Here is a 23,465-nt window from a genome sequence, read left to right as displayed (position 1 = left end):
TGCAGCTGCCAAGGCTTGTTTGCATCTCTTCCTAGGGATCTTCAGGCGACATGCAGCTCCAGTCTCCTGCGGCGTGGGATCCACCTTTTTTAGTGCTGTGTGGGCTTCTTCTGTGGCTTATGTCCCTGTCCTGTGGGTGCTGCCTCGGCTCCTGTGGACTCTGCAACGCTGATGGTCCACTGTGAATCCACTGTGTGTAAGTGCTGTGTGACTATTGTGGTATTGCATGAGCTATGCATGTCTCCCAGATAAGCCTTGGCTGCTCACACACAGCTACCTTTAGAGAGCCTATACATGGATTTGGTATAAGGTGTAAGTACCAGACCAGCTTCCTACAGGAGGTGGTGATCCTGTATCATGGAGGGGTTGCCCACGACCTGATAGCCTTTCCTTTGTGTTTCTTTGTTTGTGGAGTTATTCAGAGTGTTGATTATATGGTGCCAGATGCTTCTATGGTGGTGGAGGGGGGGTTGCTGTGGGAGTTGGGAGGAGGGAATGTGAACTGTCAAGCAATTTTTTGTTGTTAGATCTGATATATACTCAATGCACACACCTTGGCATACACGCAAACATGACCAGGCACCCTCAAAGGACTGATATGTTATCAAGGGGACCAGTGACAGAGGGTCCGACAGACTCTATATTGAGTGAGGTGACGAGCCTGTCAGCTGATCTTCCCTCAGTGATAGGTTACTTACCCTGCCAACTGCTATGAAGCGACCATTTCAGATATTGTCTTGGAATGTTAATGGTCTCCTGGACAATATCCAACACGCCAGAGTATTTTCCTTTGCTCACCAATACCTCCCAGATGTATTGATCCTGCAAGAAATCCATATGGTTGGGGAGTGCTGCCCTTTCTTGACCTGACGAGGGTATGATTGCGTCTCCCACACCAGTTTCATCCCAGGTTTTAGGGGAGTGGCTGTCTTGATAAGACACTCATTTCCGATGGTGGTAGTTAGGGTCCTTGAGGACACTCAAGGGAGGTATGTAGCTCTTGCAGGCACAGTGGAGGGCCACACAATTAATCAGAGTGTGTATGCCCCCCCACCCCCTGGTGGCAGTGAGGACATGCTTACGAGACCTTGCAAAAACATTTAGAGTTCCCTCATGGACAGACACTGATAAGGGGGGGACTTGAATGCAGTACCTGACCCTTAGAAAGACACATCGGGTTCACCCTCCACCTCCCCATGTGCAGAGTCACAACACTTATCAGACTGGTTCACATCTCTAGGACTAAGTGACGTATGAACGTGGCACCCACAGACCTAACAATTCACACAAAACTCCGCTGCACATCACATGCACTCTAGAATAGATCTCATCCTTGCTCCCACAGCACAGTGCAATGCTAATACGGATATCCAAATTCTTCCAATGGGCGTCTCGGATCAAGGCCCCCTTCTGGCGTGCATTCGGTCTACCGGGAGAGAGACCAGTCCCCTGTGGCACCTTACGCCTGGCTTCTACAAAATAAAGCTTGCAGTCACCATTTACAAACTGAATTGGAGGTGTATTTTAAAATTAACTATGGCTCCATTTTGTCACCTGCAACCCTTTGGGTGGCCAGTAAGGTGGTGATTCGGGGGTACGCTAAAGGTTTTGTGCCTTCACAAGAAAAAATGCCCATGTCTCATCACACAATTGGAGGCTCTCTCTGCCTTGAGGCTGAACTAGGGACACAATTCAGGGCAACAGTCCCATCACCTAAATATGATCAGAGATGAAATACCAAACCAGTCCATGGAGGCGGCTAAGCTTATGGAGGGCATGTACATCTAGGGTCTACAGCTGGGGGGGATAAAAATGGTAAACTACTTTATTGGTTGGTTTCTCATCACCATCAATCAAGGATTATCCCTGAAATTAATGACCTAAGTGGCAACACAGTGCACACCTTCTCTAAGATATCAGGAGCGTTTGTAATTACCAGTCCCTCTATACTGCCTCGTCAGTGTTTGACCCTGAATATTCTGCTCAATTTATCAATTACATTTCTTTTCCTACACTGCCTCAGATTCAGAAAGAAGTCCTAGACACACCTATTTCCGATATGAAAATACCGAAGGCTATCTCAGCTCTTGCCCCTGGGAAAACTCCAGGACCAGACGGCCTCCCGGACGAATATTATGTAAAATTCTGTGATATCTTGACTCCTAGACTTCTTGCCCTATATAGAGAAGTAGAATGTACAGGATCATTTACTTCGGAGTCTGACATGGCCACCTTAGTGTTGATCTCCAGGACCTAACCTCCATCTCAGGCGTGTACAGATTATCGCCCAATCTCACTTATAAATGGTGATGTAAAAATGTTTGCCACTATCCTCGCCACTCTTCTCATGTGGGTACTACCCACCCTAGTACACCATGACCAGTGTGGATTTATGAAAAACCGTGGCATGCACCATTGTATCCGCTGGCTGCAGGGGCCTTGGCTGACCGTTGTCGACTGCATGTAACTTTGCCTTATTTCTAGTAGATTTCGAAAAAGCATTTGATTCGGTGGACTGGAGCTGCCTGCGGCTGGTGTTTAAAATGGGCCAGGCTGGACCTGCATTTCCGTAGGCTGGTGTGGGTGCTGAACATCAGCCCTTAAGCCCGGGTGCCGATTAATGGTACTCTATCCCAGGCCTTTCCATTACGACGCGGCACACAGCAGGGTTGCCCATTGTCCCCCCTCCTGTTAGCCCTGGCGATGAAGCCGCTTGCGCACATAGTAAGAACAGACCACCTGTTCAAGGTATGCAACAGGGGGACGATCATAGTGACGCTTCATGCAGATGATGTCCTCATTTACCTGGCAGATCCGATTAACAGTGGGCCCACGCACCTTACATTTTTAAAAATGCTTTGAGGAGGCATCAGGCCTCTGAGTGAACCCTCTAAAATATGTGATAGTGCCCTTGTTGCCATCGCGGGACTGATTCGCCTTCCCATTAAGCGATTGAGCTTTAAATACCTGGGGGTCTGGGTGACGTTACTTCCTGATTTGACTTGGGCTCTTAACCTACGACCGTCAACACAGCGTGCGACTGCGGATCTGATAAGGTAGCGCTGTCTTCCCCAGAATATTCTAGGCTGTATAGCACTCTTTAAAATGATGATCCTCCCGTGATTTCTATATATTCTGTAGGAAGCTGGCCTGCTGTGTGGTGAGCACATATGGTGTTATCTCGTATACCAGGTCCAGGTATCCCCTATTAGTGTAGGTAGTGTCTAGAAAGCTCTCTAGAGGTAGATTGTGGATGAGCAGCCAAGACTTATCTAGGAGACATGCAAAGCTTATGTAATACCACTATAGCCACACAGTACTTGCACACATGAAAGAACCACTGTGTTACAAAAATAAAGGTACTTAATCATAGTAACACAAACACTAGAGAACACTGAATATGCAATCCCCCAACTGGAGGTAAGTAAACACACTATTATATAAACATTAGGAATCAGTAGGTTGCATAGAAAGCAATAGGCATTGGTAAAAGTAATAGCAAACAGTGAGGGCCCTAGGGGAGGTCCAAAGCATACACTGAAAAAGTGGAATGTGAAAGGCAGTCCACCACCCAAAGAAGTGGAATCAGTAGAAGGGAGCTGGGGGAACTAGGAACCCCCCAGTGACCAGGAGAGCAGAGGTAAGTACCTGTTTTTCTCCAAAACCAACAGGAGGACTTTGGAGAAGGATTATGTAAGATCCAACCAAGACTGGAAGAATCAAAGGTGGATCCTGACAGAAGAGGACCTGCAAAGGAAGAGGACAAAATCCCATTCGAGTTGGAGTGCCAGGTCGGGGCAGGAGCCACTACTCACCCTTCTGTGGATGCAAGACCAGGCTGACGGCAGACAAAGGTCAGCAGTGCCGCACTGGCGTCGAAGAGGAGGCTTAGAAGTGAAGCAAATGATGTTCCACATGGGCGGCCGAGATGCAGTCGGTCAGTGGTGCTGGAAAACCACCAGCAATCCTTGGCAAATGCAAGAGTTGGAGAAGAGGGGTTGCAAGGCTGAAGAGGACCAGCAAGGTCCAGGGGATTCGACCCAAGGAGGGGAGGGCAGGGTGACCCTCAGCTGCTGGGAGACTCGCAAGAAGAGGAGGCAGACCTCACAGGCAACCCACTGGCAGCAGGCACAGGAGTTGCAGTGAGGCCCACTCCGCACACCTGACGAAGTCCCAGGTTTCTGGAGCTACAGGCAGGAAGGAGACTGCTTTGCAGGAAGAGGTGCTGGAGGCCGGGACTACACAATATGAAGATCCCTTGGAGGAGGAACAAACTAACCTTGGTAGCTGCAAGACTCGTGGTGCACAGGGGGCTGTCCTGCAAGGAGAGGCAAGGGCTTATTGTCTCCCAAGTTGGACAGCTGGTAGAGGGGACCACTCCAGACCACCACCTATGAGGCAAGATCCACGCAGCTGCGGAGGAGAGAAGATCCACGCAGCCGGTCGTCGTTGCAGTTGGTGCCTGTGGATGCAGGGGAGTGACTCCTTCACTTCAAGGGAGATTCCTTCTTGCTTGTTGTGCAGGCTGAAAACTCGTCGCCCTCAGAGGATGCACAGCCATGAAAATGTTGCAGTTGCTGGAAGGAACCGGAGAAACAATGTTGCAGAGCAGAGTCGTCATTGTAGTTGCAGATTCTGTTCCTGGAGGGTCCAGTTGCAGTCCCAGTGTCAGAAGATTACGTAAATGATGCAGAGGAGTCCTGCTGAAATCTTCCATGTCAAATCTGAGGACCCACCCATGAGGGAGACCCTAAATAGCCCAGGAAGTGGGATTGTTCAGCTACCAGGGTGACTACCTATCAGGACGGGCTATGACGTCAACTACCTGGCCACTCAAATGCTCCCTGGGGCTTCTGTCTATCCCTCCCAAGCCACGTTACACCTATTTCCAAGGGAAAGGGTGTTACCTCCCTCTCCCACAGGAAACCATTTGTTCTGCCTTCCTCTGCCTGAAGTGGTGAAGCAGCAGGAGGGCAGAAACCTGTCTGTGGGGTGGCAGTAGCCTGGGCTGCCTGTAAAAACCCTGTTGGACTGGTAGGAGCAATACTTGATTGGGGGGCTTGCGGGCTGGGGGGAGAGGGGAGGAGTGAAAGGGGGTAAAGAGGGGTGTTCCAGAGTGCATGGAATCATGCCACCACTGCTGGCATTAGTATTGGAGTAGTGACTTCTGGATGGTACATGGGTAAAATGGCTTCCCCGCACTTACGTAATTAAGTGCTTTGGAACTGGAGTTCGTAGGGGCACCTCTGCTCATGGAGGGGTACCCTCACACAAGGAACCCGCACCCTGCCATTTTGGGCTGGAAGGGCCTGCCATAGCGGTGACTTAGTGACCAGATGTTTTGACCTGTGGTGAAAGGATGCATGCACCTATTCGCATAGGCTACAATGGCAGGCCTGCAAACGCATTTTGCATGGGTTCCCCTGGGTGGCATGATAGATGTTGCACCCATGGGTGACTCCTGGTGTCCTAATGCCCTGGACACCTAAGTACCATATACTAGGGACTTTTAAGGGGACACCAGTATGCTTTTTGTGGAGTGCACAAAGGTCCAAGGTAACTACATTTGGAGGGAGAGAGTACAATCACTGGGATCCTGGTTAGCAGAATTCCAGTGAAACAGTCTAAGCACACTAATAGCATACAAAAAGTGGAGGTACCTGTGCCAAATAGAGGGTACTTTCCTACAGTGCCTCGCTTGCTGTAGCAGGAAAGTGACCCGCCTCTTAAGCTCCTGCATCCAATTCCACTAATCAAGGTGCGAGGTCTCCTGAATATGTGGCATAGAATTCCAGGGTAAAGCAGTTAGTTCAAGGTACTTTGCCCCAGGCAATAGATTTAATCACTGAGCGCACCTTTGGCAAAGTGATAGTACCTCCCAAGTCTTCTGTATTGTCCATATGAATGTGTGGCAGGTCCATGTTACCCAAAAATTCAGTCAGTCTCCTGAGGTGGTTCTAAAGGGGCGTCATACAGGAGTGCATATTATTCCTTGAATCTATGACTTATGTCCTGCTGGCCATATAGGCCTGTTCCTGTGTCTGAGCCCGCCTCTAGTATTGGGAATCCTCTAGAGACTTGGTTGGTGAGCCAGTCCAGCTACATCCCCAATTTATCTCTCTCAGCGTGGGCTTTAAACATGTATTTTCGGTAGCAAACGCATCTAACCTTTACTAAGCATACTATTAGCTGCTCCTTTAAGGCCAGTAGTTTTGCAGCGTGAATCTTTTGTGGATTCACAAGCTGTTCATTATTCCGCCTTCTAATAGTTGGGTCTGGAATTTCTACTACTTCAAAAACAAAACTTTTAGCCTGTCTTCCCTTTCTACTCCTGTTTGCTGGTGGATGTTGACTGAACCTCCATTTGGTGTCTCCTTGTGACGTTGTCATACTTCCTTCAGATGTTCTCACCTTTGGTTGCCATCTTCATTTTCTTTTTTCCGCCGTTGGGTCTGGATGTTTTTTTATTTATTTATGCAGACACGTCCTCAGCTAGTAGGAAAACTGAAGAAGCACCAAAAAGAGTGGTAGGAAACTTAAGTGAAAGCAACAGAAACTCTTCGATGGAAAGTGGTCGGTGAAAGAAGGAAGAGCAGATGAAAAAAGTCAACAAACCCTAGGAGGTCCAGGGAATGCCCTGTCAGGAGCTTGGGGGCTCCCGGTGCAGCGTGATGGAGAAAACCACTTCAGTTTAGCAAGAATTGCCATCACAAGTACACACATAAGGACAAGCATCTGTAGGAGGCTGGCCCGGTTTGTAGTGGGTACCTTGGTGTGGGGAAATGCCTCCTTGGCATGGTTACTCCTAACTTTTTGCATTTGCTAATGCAAAGTTTTGATTGAAAGTGTGCTGGGACCCTGCTAACCAGGCCCCAGCACCAGTGTTCTTTTCCTAAACTGTACCTTTGTCTCCACCATTGGCACAACCCTGGCACTCTGGTAAGTCCCTTGTAACTGGTACCCCTGGTACCAAGGGCCCTGATGCCAGGGAAGGTCTCTAAGGGCTGCAGCATGTCTTATGCCACCCTGGGGACCCCTCACTCAGCACATGCACACTCCCTCACAGCTTGTGTGTGCTGATGGGGAGAAAATGACTAAGTCGACATGGCACTCCCCCCAGAGTGCCATGCCAACCTCACACTGCCTGTGGCATAGGTAAGTCACCACTCTAGCAAGCCTTAGAGTCCTAAGGCAGGGTGCACTATACCACAGGTGAGGGCATATGTGCATGAGCACTATACCCCTACAGTGTCTAAGCAAAACCTTAGACATTGTAAGTCCAGGGTAGCCATAAGAGTATATGGTCTGGGAGTTTGTCAAACACAAACTCCACAGTTCCATAATGGCTACACTGAAAACTGGGAAGTTTGGTATCAAAACTCTCAGCACAATAAATGCACACTGATGCAATATATTGTAACATACACCCAGAGGGCATCTTAGAGATGCCCCCTGACCTCGACCTCTACCTGAACTCTAGTGTAGGCTGACCAGTTTCTGCCAGCCTGACACACACCAGACATGTTGCTGGCCACATGGGGAGAGTGCCCTTGTCACTCTGTGGCCAGGAACAAAGCCTGTACTGGGTGGAGGTGCTTCTCACCTCCCCCTGCAGGAACTGTAACACCTGGCAGTGAGCCTCAAAGGCTCACCCCTTTTGTTACAGTGCCCCAGGGCATCCCTGCTAGTGGAGATGCCCGCCCCTCTGGCCACTGCCCCCACTTTGGCAGCAATGCTGGCGGCAATAATGAGAAAAACAAGGAGGCGTCACCCACCAGCCAGGACAGCCCCTAAGGTGTCCTGAGCTGAGGTGACCCCTACCTTGAGAAATCCTATCCTCCATCTTGAGTTTGGAGAATTCCCCCAATAGGATTAGGTATGTGCCCCCCCCCTCCCCACAGGGAGGAGGCACAGAGGGTCTAGCCACCCTCAAGGACAGTAGCCATTGGCTACTGACCACCCAGACCTAAACACACCTCTAAATTCAGTATTTAGGGGCTCCCCAGATCCCAGGAAATCAGATTCCTGCAACCTGAAGAAAGGACTGCTGACCTACAAGCCTGCAGAGAAGGAGGAAGACGATAACTGATATGGCCCCAGCCCTACCGGCCTGTCTCCAACTTCGAAAACCTGCTCCAGCGACGCATCCGACGGGGACCAGCGACCTCTGAAGCCTCAGAGGACTGCCCTGGACTACAGGACCAAGAAACTCCTGTGAACAGCGGCCCTGTTCAAAACCAGCTACTTCTTTGCAACAAAGAAGCAACTTCCAAAGACTTCACGTTTCCCGCCGGAAGCGTGAGACTCTACACTCTGCACCCGACGCCCCCGGCTCGACCTGCAGAAAACCAACACCTCGGGGAGGACTCCCTGGCGACTGCGAGCCCGTGAGTAACCAGAGACGACCCCCCTGAGCCCCCACAACGACGCCTGCAGAGAGAATCCAGAAGCTCCCCCTGACTGCGACTGCCTGTAACAAGGGACCCGACGCCTGGAACCAACACTGCACCCGCAGCCCCCAGGACCTGAAGGAACCGAACTTCGATGCAGAAGTGACCCCCAGGTGACCCTCTGCCTAGCCCAGGTGGTGGCTGTCCCAAGAAGCCCCCTCCCCGGTACCTGCCTGCACCGCTAGTGACCCCCTGGGTCCCTCCATTGAAACCTATACAAAACCCGACGCCTGCTTTACACACTGCACCCAGCTGCCCCTGTGCAGCTGAGGGTGTGTTTTGTGTGCCTACTGGTGTGTGTGTCCCCCCCCCCCCCTGCTCTACAAAACGCCCCTTGTCTGCCCCCTGAGGACGCAGGTACTTACCTGCTGGCAGACTGGAACCAGAGAACCCCTGTTCTCCATAGGCGCCTATGTGTTTCGGGCACCTCTTTGACCTCTGCACCTGACCGGCCCTGAGCTGCTGGTGTAGTAACTTTGGGGTTGCCTTGAACCCCCAACGGTGGGCTTCCTATGACCCCAGGACTGAGACTTGTAAGTGTTTTACTTACCTCCTAATCTAACCTTTACTTACCTCCCTCAGGAACTGTTGATTTTTGCACTGTGTCCACTTTGAAAATAGCTTATTGCCATTTCTACAAAGAATGTACATGATATTGTTTTCATTCAAAGTTCCTAAAGTATCTAAGTGAAGTACCTTACATTTAAAGTATTTACTGTAAATGTTGAACCTGATTTTCTTAAAATAAACTAAGAAAATATATTTTTCTATATAAAAACCTATTGGCCTGGATTAAGTCTTTGAGTGTGTGTTCCTCATTTATTGCCTGTGTGTGTACAACAAATGCTTAACACTACCCTCTAATTAGCCTACTGCTCGACCACACTACCACAAAATAGAGCATTAGAATTATCTACTTTTGCCACTATCTTACCTCTAAGGGGAACCCTTGGACTCTCTGCACACAATTTTTTCTTTGAAATAGTATATACAGATCCAACTTCCTACACTTGGGTACTTTATTAGTGAAATGTAGTAGTGTTCTAGCAGCTTAGTCTGATAGAGGTAGCAAAGCAGAGCAGCTTAGGCTGAACTAGGAGACATGCAAAGCTCCTGCAATACCACTTATAGTTACACAGTACTTATACACAAGTAAAGACAATACTCAGTGTTACAAAAAATAAAGGTAGTTTATTTGGGTGACACAGTACCAAAAATATCTTAGAAGCAATACTCCTTATGGAGGAATGTATTATACACAATACATACACCAGACACCAAAATAAGGTAAGTAATTAGACATAGGATAGTGCAAACAATAGGAAATGCTATAGAAAGCAATGGGAGAGAACAGGTCTAGGGGAAACACAAACCATATACTAAGAAAGTGGAATGTGAATCACAAATTCCCCCCTGGACAAGTGTAGTGTGTGCAGAATCGCTGGGAGAGTAAGAATACAGTAAAGTTAAGTAAATTACCCCACCCCAGAGCCCAGAAAAGCAGGAGTAAAGTACTGCAATTTTCCTTAAGACACACTACACCTCGTGATTGGAATTATTGCAAGAACCAACCAAGTCTGCAAACAACAAACAGTCGATTCCTGGACCTGAAGACCTGCAAAAGGAGACCAAGTCCAGAAGTCGAAAGAAGTTCCAGGAAGGACAGGAGCCCCTGCCAACCCAGAAGAGTGTGCAAAAGAAGATTCTCCAGTTGGATGAAGACTTCAGAAATGCACCCTAGGAAGATGCCAGCGGGTTCCTGCGTGATGCAAAGGATGTCCCACGTCGTAAAGTTGGATGCAGGCGAGTTTTGGCGCTGGATTCCTCCAACAAGCCTAGGCTCCGGCAAACTAGGTGCTATTTGGACCCAGGGGAGACCTGGGGCCTCATCTGTGTCAGGAGGAAGAGGGGTCTCTCAGCACACCAGAGAGCACTCGGAGCACCAGATAGCACCCACCGGAGTCCCAGGACACAGGGACAAAGGAGGTGCAAAATGCGGTTGGTGCAGCATTACACACAAAGGTCCCACGCCACCGGAGATCAACTCGGCGAGTTGAGTGGCGCAGGATAGAGTGCTGGGGACCTGGGTCAGGCTGTGCATGAAGGAATTTTGCAAATAGATGCACAGAGGCCTCAGGAGGTGAAGACACGGTGCACAGGGGTACTGTCGTTCTGGGGGAAGGCAAGGTGTTATCTCCTCCAAATTGCGACAGCAGGACCCCAGGACAGTCTGTGTCGATGGGGTCCACACTCGTCACTGTGAGAGGCATCCAAGAGAACCATTTGTCGACTTAGAAGGTGCCTGTGTGAGCAGGGGAGTAACTCTGTGACCCCCACGGGAGATTTCTTCGGTCCTTCTGGTGCAGGGTGAAGACAGGGAGTCCTCAGAGCGTGCACACCATGGAAACTGTTGGTTGCTGGTTGGAGCTGAAGTTACAGAAGAAAAGTATCCCTTGTGGATACTTTGTTGCTGTTACAGCGGTTCCTGGAGCAGGCTGCGTTTGATCTGAGGTCAGAGGATGAAGTAGTAGTTGCATAGGATTCCTGCTGGAAACTTGAAAATAGAATCTAAAGCGAACCAACAAACGAGACCCTAAATAGCCCTGAGAGGGAGACTGGCTACCTTATCAGGTAAGGACTTACCAGGAGGGGTCTCTAACATCACCTGCTGGCACTGGCCACTCAGAGCCCTCCAGAGTGCCCCCACACCTTGCAAAGCAAGATGGCTGACGTCTAGGACACAGTGGAGGAGCTCTGGGCACCACCCCCTAGGGAGGTGATGGACAGAGGAGTGGTCACTCCCCTTTCCTTTGTCTAGTTTCGTGCCAGAGTGGGGGACAAGGGGTCCCTGAACCGGTGTATACTGGCTTATGCAAGGAGGACACCATCTGTGCCCTCCAAAGCATTTCCAGAGGCTGGGGGAGGCTACCCCTCACCAGCCTGTAACACCTATGTTCGATGGCATCTGTCGCTGTAGATACGCATGTTCTGCAATAGCTCGCCATCTGGTGTTGGGCCGGAGTGTTACAAGTTGTTTTTCTTCGAAGAAGTCTTTCGAGTCACGGGACCGAGTGACTCCTCCTTTTGTCTCCATTGCGCATGGGCGTCGACTCCATCTTCGATTGTTTTTTTTCCGCCATCGGGTTCGGACGTGTTCCTGTCGCTCCGAGTTTCGGAACAGAAAAAATAGTTAATTTCGGAAGATTTTCGTCGGTATTGTTGCGTTCGGGATCGGCGTACTTAGATTCAACACCGCATCGAAGATCGAAGAGCTCCGGTGCCCTTCGGGGTAGTTTTTCGATCCTCCGTCGGGGCCTGGTCGGCCCGACCGCGTGCTGAGGAACGCCGATGGAACGGACCCCGTTCCGTTTCTGCCCCAAATGCCACAATAAATACCCCTACACAGACCAACACTTGGTCTGCAACCTGTGCCTGTCACCTGAGCACAGCGAAGACACCTGCGAGGCCTGTCGTGCGTTCCGGTCCCGAAAAACACTCCGAGACCGTCGAGCCAGAAGACTTCAAATGGCGTCCGCACCGACAGCCCGACGGGAGTTCGAGGAACAGGAAGAGGAAGGTACCTTCTCGATCCAAGACTCAGACTCCGAAGGATTCGACGATACACAAACCGTGAGTAAGACGTCGAAAACCACACAAAGAAACATTTACAAGGCCACCAGGCCATGGCTCAACCCATAAAATCGGTGACCGACCGTCGGCACCGAAAAAGGCCCAAACAGTGCCGAGATCGTCCGACTCCGGTCGAGACACCGGCACGCAGCCTTCTCGGGACCGAGAAAGTGCTGGAGACAAGCCTCGACACCGAGATGCCGGTGTGGACACGGCTGGACGCCGAGAGGTTTCGGCCCCGAAAAGGAAAAAAGTCACCTCGGAGCCGAAAAAACACGCAGACAAAGTTTCGATGCCGAAACAAACTGCAAGCGACCCAGCTTCAGGCTCTTATACAGAAGAGCACTCGCTAACCTCCCAAATGCAGAAGCATAGGTTTGAGGAAGAGCTACAAGCAACTGATGCGGACCATACGCAAAAGCGTATCTTCATTCAGCAGGGGACAGGAAAAATAAGCACCCTTCCCCCCATTAGGAGAAAGAGAAGGTTGGAGTTCCAGACGGAACAAGCACCACAACCAAAAGTGGTGAAAAGAGTTACACCACCACCCTCTCCTCCGCCCGTGATTAACGTTTCACCAGCACAAACGCCATCACACTCCCCAGCTCACACCACCATGAGCCAGGGTGACCAAGACCAGGACGCATGGGACCTATACGACGCCCCAGTGTCAGATAACAGCCCAGAGGCATACCCTACAAAACCATCTCCACCAGAAGACAGCACCGCGTACTCTCAGGTGGTGGCTAGAGCAGCACAATTTCACAACGTAAGCCTCCACTCAGAACAGGTCGAGGATGATTTCTTGTTCAACACACTCTCCTCCACCCACAGCTCCTACCAAAGCCTGCCTATGCTCCCTGGTATGCTCCGGCACGCAAAAGACATATTTAAGGACCCGGTCAAAAGTAGGGCAATCACACCAAGGGTGGAAAAAAAGTATAAGCCGCCTCCTACGGACCCGGCTTTCATCACAACACAGCTGCCACCAGACTCTGTTGTTGTAGGAGCAGCTAGGAAAAGGGCCAACTCTCACACATCTGGAGATGCACCACCCCCAGATAAAGAAAGCCGCAAGTTTGATGCAGCTGGTAAGAGAGTCGCAGCACAAGCTGCAAACCAGTGGCGCATCGCGAACTCCCAGGCACTACTTGCGCGCTATGACAGAGCCCACTGGGACGAGATGCAACATCTCATTGAACATCTGCCCAAAGACTTCCAAAATAGGGCAAAACAAGTGGTTGAGGAGGGACAGGCCATCTCCAACAACCAGATCCGCTCCTCCATGGACGCTGCAGATACAGCTGCACGGACAATTAATACATCTGTAACTATCAGAAGGCATGCATGGCTCCGAACGTCTGGATTTAAACCAGAGATTCAACAAGCAGTTCTCAATATGCCTTTTAATGAAAAAGAACTGTTCGGTCCAGAAGTGGACACAGCGATTGAGAAACTCAAAAAAGATACGGACACTGCCAAAGCCATGGGCGCACTCTACTCCCCGCAGAGCAGAGGGAATTACAGCTCATTCCGTAAAACGCCCTTTCGAGGGGGGTTTCGGGGTCAAAGCACACAAGCCAGCACCTCACAAGCCACACCGTCCAGTTACCAAGGACAGTATAGAGGAGGTTTTCGGGGACAATATAGAGGAGGGCAATTCCCTAGAAATAGAGGAAGATTCCAAAGCCCCAAAACCCCTACTACTAAACAGTGACTCACATGTCACTCACCCCCTCCACACAACACCAGTGGGGGGACGAATAGGTCATTATTACAGAGCATGGGAGAAAATCACTACAGACACTTGGGTTCTAGCAATTATCCAACATGGTTATTGCATAGAATTTCTACAGTTCCCTCCAAACATACCACCAAAAGCACAAAATTTAACAACACACCATTCCAATCTCCTAGAGATAGAAGTGCAGGCACTATTGCAAAAGAATGCAATCGAATTAGTGCCAAACACACAAATAAACACAGGAGTTTACTCACTGTACTTTCTGATACCAAAGAAGGACAAAACACTGAGACCAATCCTAGACCTCAGAGTAGTCAACACTTTCATCAAATCAGACCACTTCCACATGGTCACACTACAAGAAGTATTGCCATTGCTAAAGCTGCACGACTACATGGCAACTTTAGACCTCAAGGATGCTTATTTCCATATACCAATACACCCATCGCACAGGAAATACCTAAGGTTTGTATTCAAAGGAATACATTACCAATTCAAGGTACTGCCTTTCGGATTAACAACCGCACCAAGAGTCTTTACCAAATGTCTAGCGGTAGTCGCAGCACACATAAGAAGGCAGCAGATACATGTGTTCCCATATCTAGACGACTGGCTAATCAAGGCCCATTCGTTAATAGAGTGCTCAAATCACACAAATCATATCATACAAACCCTCTTCAAACTAGGGTTCACCGTCAATTTCACAAAATCCAAAATTCTGCCACGCAAGGTACAACAATACCTGGGAGCCATAATAGACACATCAAAGGAGTAGCCACTCCAAGTCCACAAAGAATTCAAAATTTCAACACCATCATACAACGCATGTATCCAACACAAAAGATACAAGCAAAGATGGTATTACAACTCCTAGGCATGATGTCATCATGCATAGCCATTGTCCCAAACGCAAGACTGCACATGAGGCCCTTACAACAATGCCTAGCATCACAGTGGTCTCAAGCACAGGGTCACCTTCTAGATCTGGTGTTAATAGACCGCCAAACTTACCTCTCGCTTCTGTGGTGGAACAACATAAATTTAAACAAGGGGCGGCCTTTCCAAGACCCAGTGCCACAATACGTAATAACAACAGATGCTTCCATGACAGGGTGGGGAGCACACCTCGATCAACACAGCATACAAGGACAATGGAACGTACATCAAACAAAACTGCATATCAATCACCTAGAACTTCTTGCAGTTTTTCAAGCACTAAAAGCTTTCCAACCAATAATAGTTCACAAATACATTCTCGTCAAAACAGACAACATGACAACAATGTATTATCTAAACAAGCAGGGGAGGGACGCACTCCACGCAGTTAAGCCTGTTAGCACAAAAAATTTGGCATTGGGCAATTCACAACCAAATTCGCCTAATTGCACAGTTTATACCAGGGATACAAAATCAACTCGCAGACAATCTCTCTCGAGATCACCAACAGGTCCACGAATGGGAAATTCACCCCCAAATACTGAACACTTATTTCAAACTCTGGGGAACACCTCAGATAGACTTGTTTGCGACAAGGGAGAACGCAAAATGCCAAAACTTCGCATCCAGATACCCACACAAACAATCCCAAGGCAATGCCCTATGGATGAACTGGTCAGGGATATTTGCTTACGCTTTTCCTCCTCTCCCTCTCCTTCCTTACCTGGTAAACAAACTCAGTCAAAGCAAACTCAAACTCATATTGATAGCACCAACTTGGGCAAGGCAACCCTGGTACACAACGCTGCTAGACCTATCAGTGGTACCCTGCATCAAATTGCCCAACAGGCCAGATCTGTTGACACAGCACAACCAAAAGATCAGACACCCAGATCCAGCATCGCTGAATCTAGCAATCTGGCTCCTGAAATCCTAGAATTCGGGCACTTACAACTTACCCAAGAATGTATGGAAGTCATAAAACAAGCAAGAAGGCCATCCACCAGGCACTGCTATGCAAGTAAATGGAAGAGGTTTGTTTGCTACTGCCATATTAATCAAATACAACCATTACACACAACTCCAGAACATGTAGTGGGTTACTTGCTTCACTTACAAAAATCTAACCTAGCTTTCTCTTCCATTAAGATTCACCTTGCAGCAATATCTGCATACCTGCAGACTACCTATTCAACTTCCCTATATAAAATACCAGTCATTAAAGCATTCATGGAGGGCCTTAGGAGAATTATACCACCAAGAACACTACCTGTTCCTTCATGGAACCTAAATGTTGTCCTAACTAGACTTATGGGTCCACCTTTTGAACCCATGCACTCCTGCGACATACAGTTCCTAACCTGGAAGGTGGCATTTCTCATCGCCATTACTTCCCTGAGAAGAGTAAGCGAGATTCAGGCGTTTACTATACAGGAACCTTTTATACAACTACACAAAAATAAAGTCGTCCTAAGGACCAATCCTAAATTTTTGCCAAAGGTTATTTCACCGTTCCATCTAAATCAAACAGTGGAACTTCCGGTGTTCTTTCCACAGCCAGATACCGTAGCTGAAAGGGCACTACATACATTAGATGTCAAAAGAGCATTAATGTATTACATTGACAGAACAAAGAACATCAGAAAGACTAAACAACTCTTTATTGCATTTCAAAAACCTCATGCAGGAAACCCAATTTCAAAACAAGGTATAGCCAGATGGATAGTTAAATGCATCCAAATCTGCTACCTTAAAGCTAAACGACAGCTGCCCATTACACCAAGGGCACACTCAACCAGAAAGAAAGGTGCTACCATGGCCTTTCTAGGAAACATCCCAATGCAAGAAATATGTAAGGCAGCCACATGGTCTACGCCTCACACATTCACCAAGCACTACTGTGTAGACGTGTTATCCGCACAACAAGCCACAGTAGGTCAAGCTGTATTAAGGACATTATTTCAGACTACTTCCACTCCTACAGGCTGATCCACCGCTTTTGGGGAAATAACTGCTTACTAGTCTATTGCAGAACATGCGTATCTACAGCGACAGATGCCATCGAACTGAAAATGTCACTTACCCAGTGTACATCTGTTCGTGGCATCAGTCGCAGTAGATTCGCATGTGCCCACCCGCCTCCCCGGGAGCCTGTAGCAGTTTGGAAGTTACCTTCAATTATTTATATATGTATCATCTCAACCTTAAATAGGTGCATACTTAGTCACTCCATTGCATGGGCACTATTACTACAATTCAACTCCTACCTCACCCTCTGCGGGGAAAAACAATCGAAGATGGAGTCGACGCCCATGCGCAATGGAGACAAAAGGAGGAGTCACTCGGTCCCGTGACTCGAAAGACTTCTTCGAAGAAAAACAACTTGTAACACTCCGGCCCAACACCAGATGGCGAGCTATTGCAGAACATGCGAATCTACTGCGACTGATGCCACGAACAGATGTACACTGGGTAAGTGACATTTTCATTCCAAAGGGAGAGGGAGTAACACTCTGCTCCCACAGGAAATGCTTTGTTCTGCCTTCCTGGGACTGAGCTGATCAGACCCCAGGAGGGCAGAACCTTGTCTGTGAGGTGGCAGCAGCTGTAGCTGCAGTGCAAGCCTCAGAGCTGGTTTGGCAGTGCTGGGAGTCCATAGTGGAGCCCCCAGGATGCATGGAATTGGCTCCCCAATACCAGATTTGGAAGTGGGGGGGGGGGGGGCGCAATTCCATGATCTTTGACACCTTACATGGCCATATTCGGAGTTACCATTGTGAAGCTACATATAGGTATTGACCTATATGTAGTGCACGCGTGTAATGGCGTCCCTGCACTCAAAGTCTGGGGAAATGGCCCTGAACTATGTGGGGGCACCTTTGATAGTGCAAGGGTGCCCTCACAATTAGTAATTTTGCACCTAACCTTCAGCAAGTGAAGGTTAGACATATAGGTGACTTAAGTTACTTAAGTGCTGGCTGTGAAATAACATGTGCGTTATTTCACTCAGGCTGCAGTGGGTGTCCTGTGAAAGGGTTTGTCTGAGCTCCTTATGGGTGGCAGTAGAAATGGCTGCAGCCCATAAGGATCTCCTGGAACCCCAATACCCTGGGTACCATGGTACCATATACTAGGGACTTAAGGGGGGTCCAGTGTGCCAATTGAAATTGGTAAATGAAGTTACTAACCTATAGTGAAAATTTTTAAAGCGGAGAGAGTATAAGCCCTGAGGTTCTGATTAGCAGAGCCTCAGTTAAGCACTAAACAGACACACACATTAGGCTATAAACTATGAGCACTGGGGTCCTGACCAGCAGCATCCCAGTGAGACAGGCAAAAACGTACTGACATACAGGTGAAAGTGGGGGTAACATGCCAAGAAAGATGGTACTTTCCTACAGCATCCAGTGTGAAACCTCTGACTTCCAATCGACCACCAGAGCGAAGATTGTAATGCCTGGGCCATTTTTACACCGATGATGCTTAGGGTGGGAGCAAAGCAAAGAATGACCCATTACTCAGTTCAAGGTCAGAAGTCAACAACATCCCTGAGAGATCTGTGACTTTACAGCGACAAGGAGGAAAATGTAGCTGAGGGAGCAGAAGGAGGGATCTCAAAGGGTGATTGCGAGATCGCCACCTGCGTTAAGGCACCAGAGTTTGAAAAAAAACGAAAAAAAAACTTGTGGCCACAAAGGGGAGACTCGGCGTTGAATTGCCTGCCGTCTATAGGCACGCTCTACTAAAAGTAGTCACGCGGAACCCTAGAAGGGATCTCTGGTGGAGAAAGAACTCTGAAGATAAATACTTGTCAACAAAAGACAGGAATGTAAACGACACATCAACGTCAAAGTCCCTGAAATCTCAAAGTGAAGCTCCAAGTGGAAACAGTTGGCAAAGGAGGGTTCCTACATGAAGAGGAAACATCCCGCAACCAGTCCCGAAGACAGATCTCTGAACATTGAAAACAAAAGAAAGAGGCATGAGGATAAAATGGCTGCCCTGAGTCGGAAAAAATTACAAATTTGATTAAAATCTAAGAAGATTCCAATTCCACCTAAGGTTTTGAGGTTGGGGAGATGGACAACATTCAATTTAATTTTCAACTGGAGGTGGAGAAAGTGCAATCATGTTTCTTGATAGACTTGAATGCCAAGCCAATCAAGAAATCAGTATCTCTCATTCAATTTAATTTTCAACTGGAGGTGGAGAAAGTGCAATCATGTTTCTTGATAGACTTGGATGCCAAGCCAATCAAGAAATCAGTATCTCCCCATGCTACCAAGCATTCTGGATGAAGGCAGTGAAGCCTTTAAGGAACTAGCAAACTGAAGAGCAGTGACACCAATGGAAGAGGAAAAAATAAAAATTTTCAACAAAGGACCATTCATACTTTAAGGGTACGATCACAGCTGATTCCATTATAACGTCCACAGCAAAAATAGTGGCCCAACATCCTACCTGCATCAGGGCCACCACCGAATAAAGATTACGAGGATGGGGCTTATGGGCAACAGTATGGAAAGGAGTGTGTCAGACCAATGGCTCTTTCCAAATTCCAATGCATTCCTCAACAGACAAACACATCAGCACTGGAAAGAGATAGGAGAACTAATGAAGGATCTCCCAGAAGAGAAATAAGAGGGCCACTCGTCTAGTACAATGGAAAAAACATAGCAAACATTTTCTTTAAATTTGCGTTGGATGTGGCGGACACATCTAGTCGCCAACTGATAGGTGTTCAGGGGGAACCTTTGGGAGTCTTTTGCAACAAGACCAGTGTAAGGAAATGCCTCCTTGGCATGGTTGCCCCCTGACTTTTTGCCTTTGCTGATGCTATGTTTACAATTGAAAGTGTGCTGAGGCCTGCTAACCAGGCCCCAGCACCAGTGTTCTTTCCCTAACCTGTACTTTTGTATCCACAATTGGCAGACCCTGGCATCCAGATAAGTCCCTTGTAACTGGTACTTCTAGTACCAAGGGCCCTGATGCCAAGGAAGGTCTCTAAGGGCTGCAGCATGTCTTATGCCACCCTGGAGACCTCTCACTCAGCACAGACACACTGCTTGCCAGCTTGTGTGTGCTAGTGAGGACAAAACGAGTAAGTCGACATGGCACTCCCCTCAGGGTGCCATGCCAGCCTCTCACTGCCTATGCAGTATAGGTAAGACACCCCTCTAGCAGGCCTTACAGCCCTAAGGCAGGGTGCACTATACCATAGGTGAGGGTACCAGTGCATGAGCATGGTACCCCTACAGTGTCTAAACAAAACCTTAGACATTGTAAGTGCAGGGTAGCCATAAGAGTATATGGTCTGGGAGTCTGTCAAACACGAACTCCACAGCACCATAATGGCTACACTGAAAACTGGGAAGTTTGGTATCAAACTTCTCAGTACAATAAATGCACACTGATGCCAGTGTACATTTTATTGCAAACTACACCCCAGAGGGCACCTTAGAGGTGCCCCCTGAAACTTAACCGACTGTCTGTGTAGGCTGACTAGTTCCAGCAGCCTGCCACACCAGAGACATGTTGCTGGCCCCATGGGGAGAGTGCCTTTGTCACTCTGAGGCCAGTAACAAAGCCTGCACTGGGTGGAGATGCTAACACCTCCCCCAGGCAGGAGCTGTGACACCTGGCGGTGAGCCTCAAAGGCTCACCCCTTTGTCACAGCCCAGCAGGGCACTCCAGCTTAGTGGAGTTGCCCGCCCCCTACGGCCACGGCCCCCACTTTTGGCTGCAAGGCTGGAGGGAACAAAGAAAGCAACAAGGAGGAGTCACTGGCCAGTCAGGACAGCCCCTAAGGTGTCCTGAGCTGAGGTGACTCTAACTTTTAGAAATCCTCCATCTTGCAGATGGAGGATTCCCCCAATAGGGTTAGGATTGTGACCCCCTCCCCTTGGGAGGAGGCACAAAGAGGGTGTACCCACCCTCAGGGCTAGTAGCCATTGGCTACTAACCCCCCAGACCTAAACACGCCCTTAAATTTAGTATTTAAGGGCTACCCTGAACCCTAGAAAATTAGATTCCTGCAACTACAAGAAGGACTGCCTAGCTGAAAACCCCTGCAGAGGAAGACCAGAAGACGACAACTGCCTTGGCTCCAGAAACTCACCGGCTTGTCTCCTGCCTTCCAAAGATCCTGCTCCAGCGACGCCTTCCAAAGGGACCAGCGACCTCGACATCCTCTGAGGACTGCCCCTGCTTCGAAAAGACAAGAAACTCCAGAGGACAGCGGACCTGCTCCAAGAAAGGCTGCAACTTTGTTTCCAGCAGCCTTGAAAGAACCCTGCAAGCTCCCCGCAAGAAGCGTGAGACTTGCAACACTGCACCCGGCGACCCCGACTCAGCTGGTGGAGATCCAACACCTCAGGAGGGACCCCAGGACTACTCTGATACTGTGAGTACAAAAACCTGTCCCCCCTGAGCCCCCACAGCGCCGCCTGCAGAGGGAATCCCGAGGCTTCCCCTGACCGCGACTCCTTGAATCCAAAACCCGACGCCTGGGAGAGACCCTGCACCCGCAGCCCCCAGGACCTGAAGGACCGGACTTTCACTGGAGAAGTGACCCCCAGGAGTCCCTCTCCCTTGACCAAGTGGAGGTTTCCCCGAGGAACCCCCCCCTTGCCTGCCTGCAGCGCTGAAGAGATCCCTAGATCTCCCATTGACTTCCATTACCAACCCGACGCTTGTTTCTACACTGCACCCGGCCGCCCCCGCGCTGCTGAGGGTGAAATTTCTGTGTGGGCTTGTGTCCCCCCCGGTGCCCTACAAAACCCCCCTGGTCTGCCCTCCGAAGACGCGGGTACTTACCTGCAAGCAGACCGGAACCGGGGCACCCCCTTCTCTCCATTCTAGCCTATGTGTTTTGGGCACCACTTTGAACTCTGCACCTGACCGGCCCTGAGCTGCTGGTGTGGTGACTTTGGGGTTGCTCTGAACCCCCAACGGTGGGCTACCTTGGACCAAGAACTGAACCCTGTAAGTGTCTTACTTACCTGGTAAAACTAACCAAAACTTACCTCCCCCAGGAACTGTGAAAATTGCACTAAGTGTCCACTTTTAAAACAGCTATTTGTCAATAACTTGAAAAGTATACATGCAATTTTTATGATTTGAAGTTCCTAAAGTACTTACCTGCAATACCTTTCGAATGAGATATTACATGTAGAAATTGAACCTGTGGTTCTTAAAATAAACTAAGAAAAGATATTTTTCTATACAAAAACCTATTGGCTGGATTTGTCTCTGAGTGTGTGTACCTCATTTATTGTCTATGTGTATGTACAACAAATGCTTAACACTACTCCTTGGATAAGCCTACTGCTCGACCACACTACCACAAAATAGAGCATTAGTATTATCTATTTTTACCACTATTTTACCTCTAAGGGGAACCCTTGGACTCTGTGCATGCTATTCCTTACTTTGAAATAGCACATACAGAGCCAACTTCCTACAACCAGCCTCTAGAGGAGCATTTCAGACAGACGTCTCATAAGAGTTTTCAAAGTGGTGCCCAGACCTCAGCATCACAAAAAGGTTGGCAGTACCAACAGCACAGAAGGGGCTCCTTTCGTGGAAGAACCAGTGGAAGAAGTCAATCAGCTAGAGGAAATGACTGCATTGAATCAGCAATAAAGGTCAGAAAACCATCATCGACAGGAAAAATAAAACCTTTACAATACCTACTCAGCACACTAGTAGGTGTAAGACTACAGAGTTTTCTCCTGGAGTGGAAAAAAATATCTTCAGACAAATGGATACTACACATAATACAATAATACTAGGGAATCATGCAGAGGCGGGTGTGAGCAATCAATGGTGGGGTTGCTCACACTATTGTAGTCTGGTCCAATTATAATCGGTTGTGTTAGGTGTTGGGCAAGCATTCGGGAGACTGTGGTAGAAATCCCCCAGATCAGGGTTATGTGTGTAGCACCCAGGAATGGTCATTTCCTGTCCAGCTAACATACCAGTTATTTGGATAAATCTCCTGTTAGTCAGAAGGTGTTTTTTTTAAAATGAGAATCCAGGGCGAACCCAAATCAAAATTTCCTAGGCAAATGCAAAGTATGTTGTGACAAAGTTGCCCTTTTCACTGTTTGTGGAGCGCATCTCTCTCTGAGCTGGTCAAGTGGGTCGCTTGCAAAATGGATACATGGGCTCTGTCTTTTTAAGTTTGCGTAGATTTTGTATTGTTTGTATAATCTCCTCACGTTCCAACTGATAAGTCAATGTCAGGGGGGTGGCCATGGTAAGAGCATGTGATGGTGATTGATATTTCTGTTTGTCAGGAGATGAATTATTAGCTTGTTAGTGTGTTCCTCCTACCCTACAGGTAGCAGAGTAAAGGAGGTAGGAACAGTACACAAACTGCTTTATCAGACTTCAAACTTCCCAACTCCTGAACGACAAAGTGAACTCATCGCCATCCAAACCAGCAAACATGCCAACATCCATGCATTCATTATATTTACTAATCCTGAAAGGGGGTGGGGTTCTCTTTGCCTGTTGCATTCTGGACTCAGTTCTGGATCTGATGCTATGGCCTGCAGGTTGGTGACCAATGTTGCACCCCGTCGTTCCTACAACAAGGGTCCTCTGGTCGCTGTCCCTTGTTCTTCAGAGGGCATGTCCCTTGTCGGGCTGAAGTCACCTGTCTGTCTTCTAGGCTTGCCTATCTCTGAGTCTTCCTTTGG

The 23,465-nt window shown here is 48.6% G+C and overlaps 1 protein-coding gene across 1 annotated transcript in view; it reads left to right on the top strand.

Moving 5' to 3' along the window:
* Positions 1 to 23,465, top strand: part of CTNNA1 (catenin alpha 1) — a 712,178-nt gene that overhangs the window by 178,065 nt on the left and 510,648 nt on the right. The gene's annotated exons all lie outside the window — the stretch shown is intronic.

This window comes from Pleurodeles waltl, chromosome 7 (assembly GCF_031143425.1).
Source record: "Pleurodeles waltl isolate 20211129_DDA chromosome 7, aPleWal1.hap1.20221129, whole genome shotgun sequence".
Classification (NCBI taxonomy): domain Eukaryota; kingdom Metazoa; phylum Chordata; class Amphibia; order Caudata; family Salamandridae; genus Pleurodeles; species Pleurodeles waltl.
This window is presented reverse-complemented; position numbering and strand designations above follow the sequence as displayed.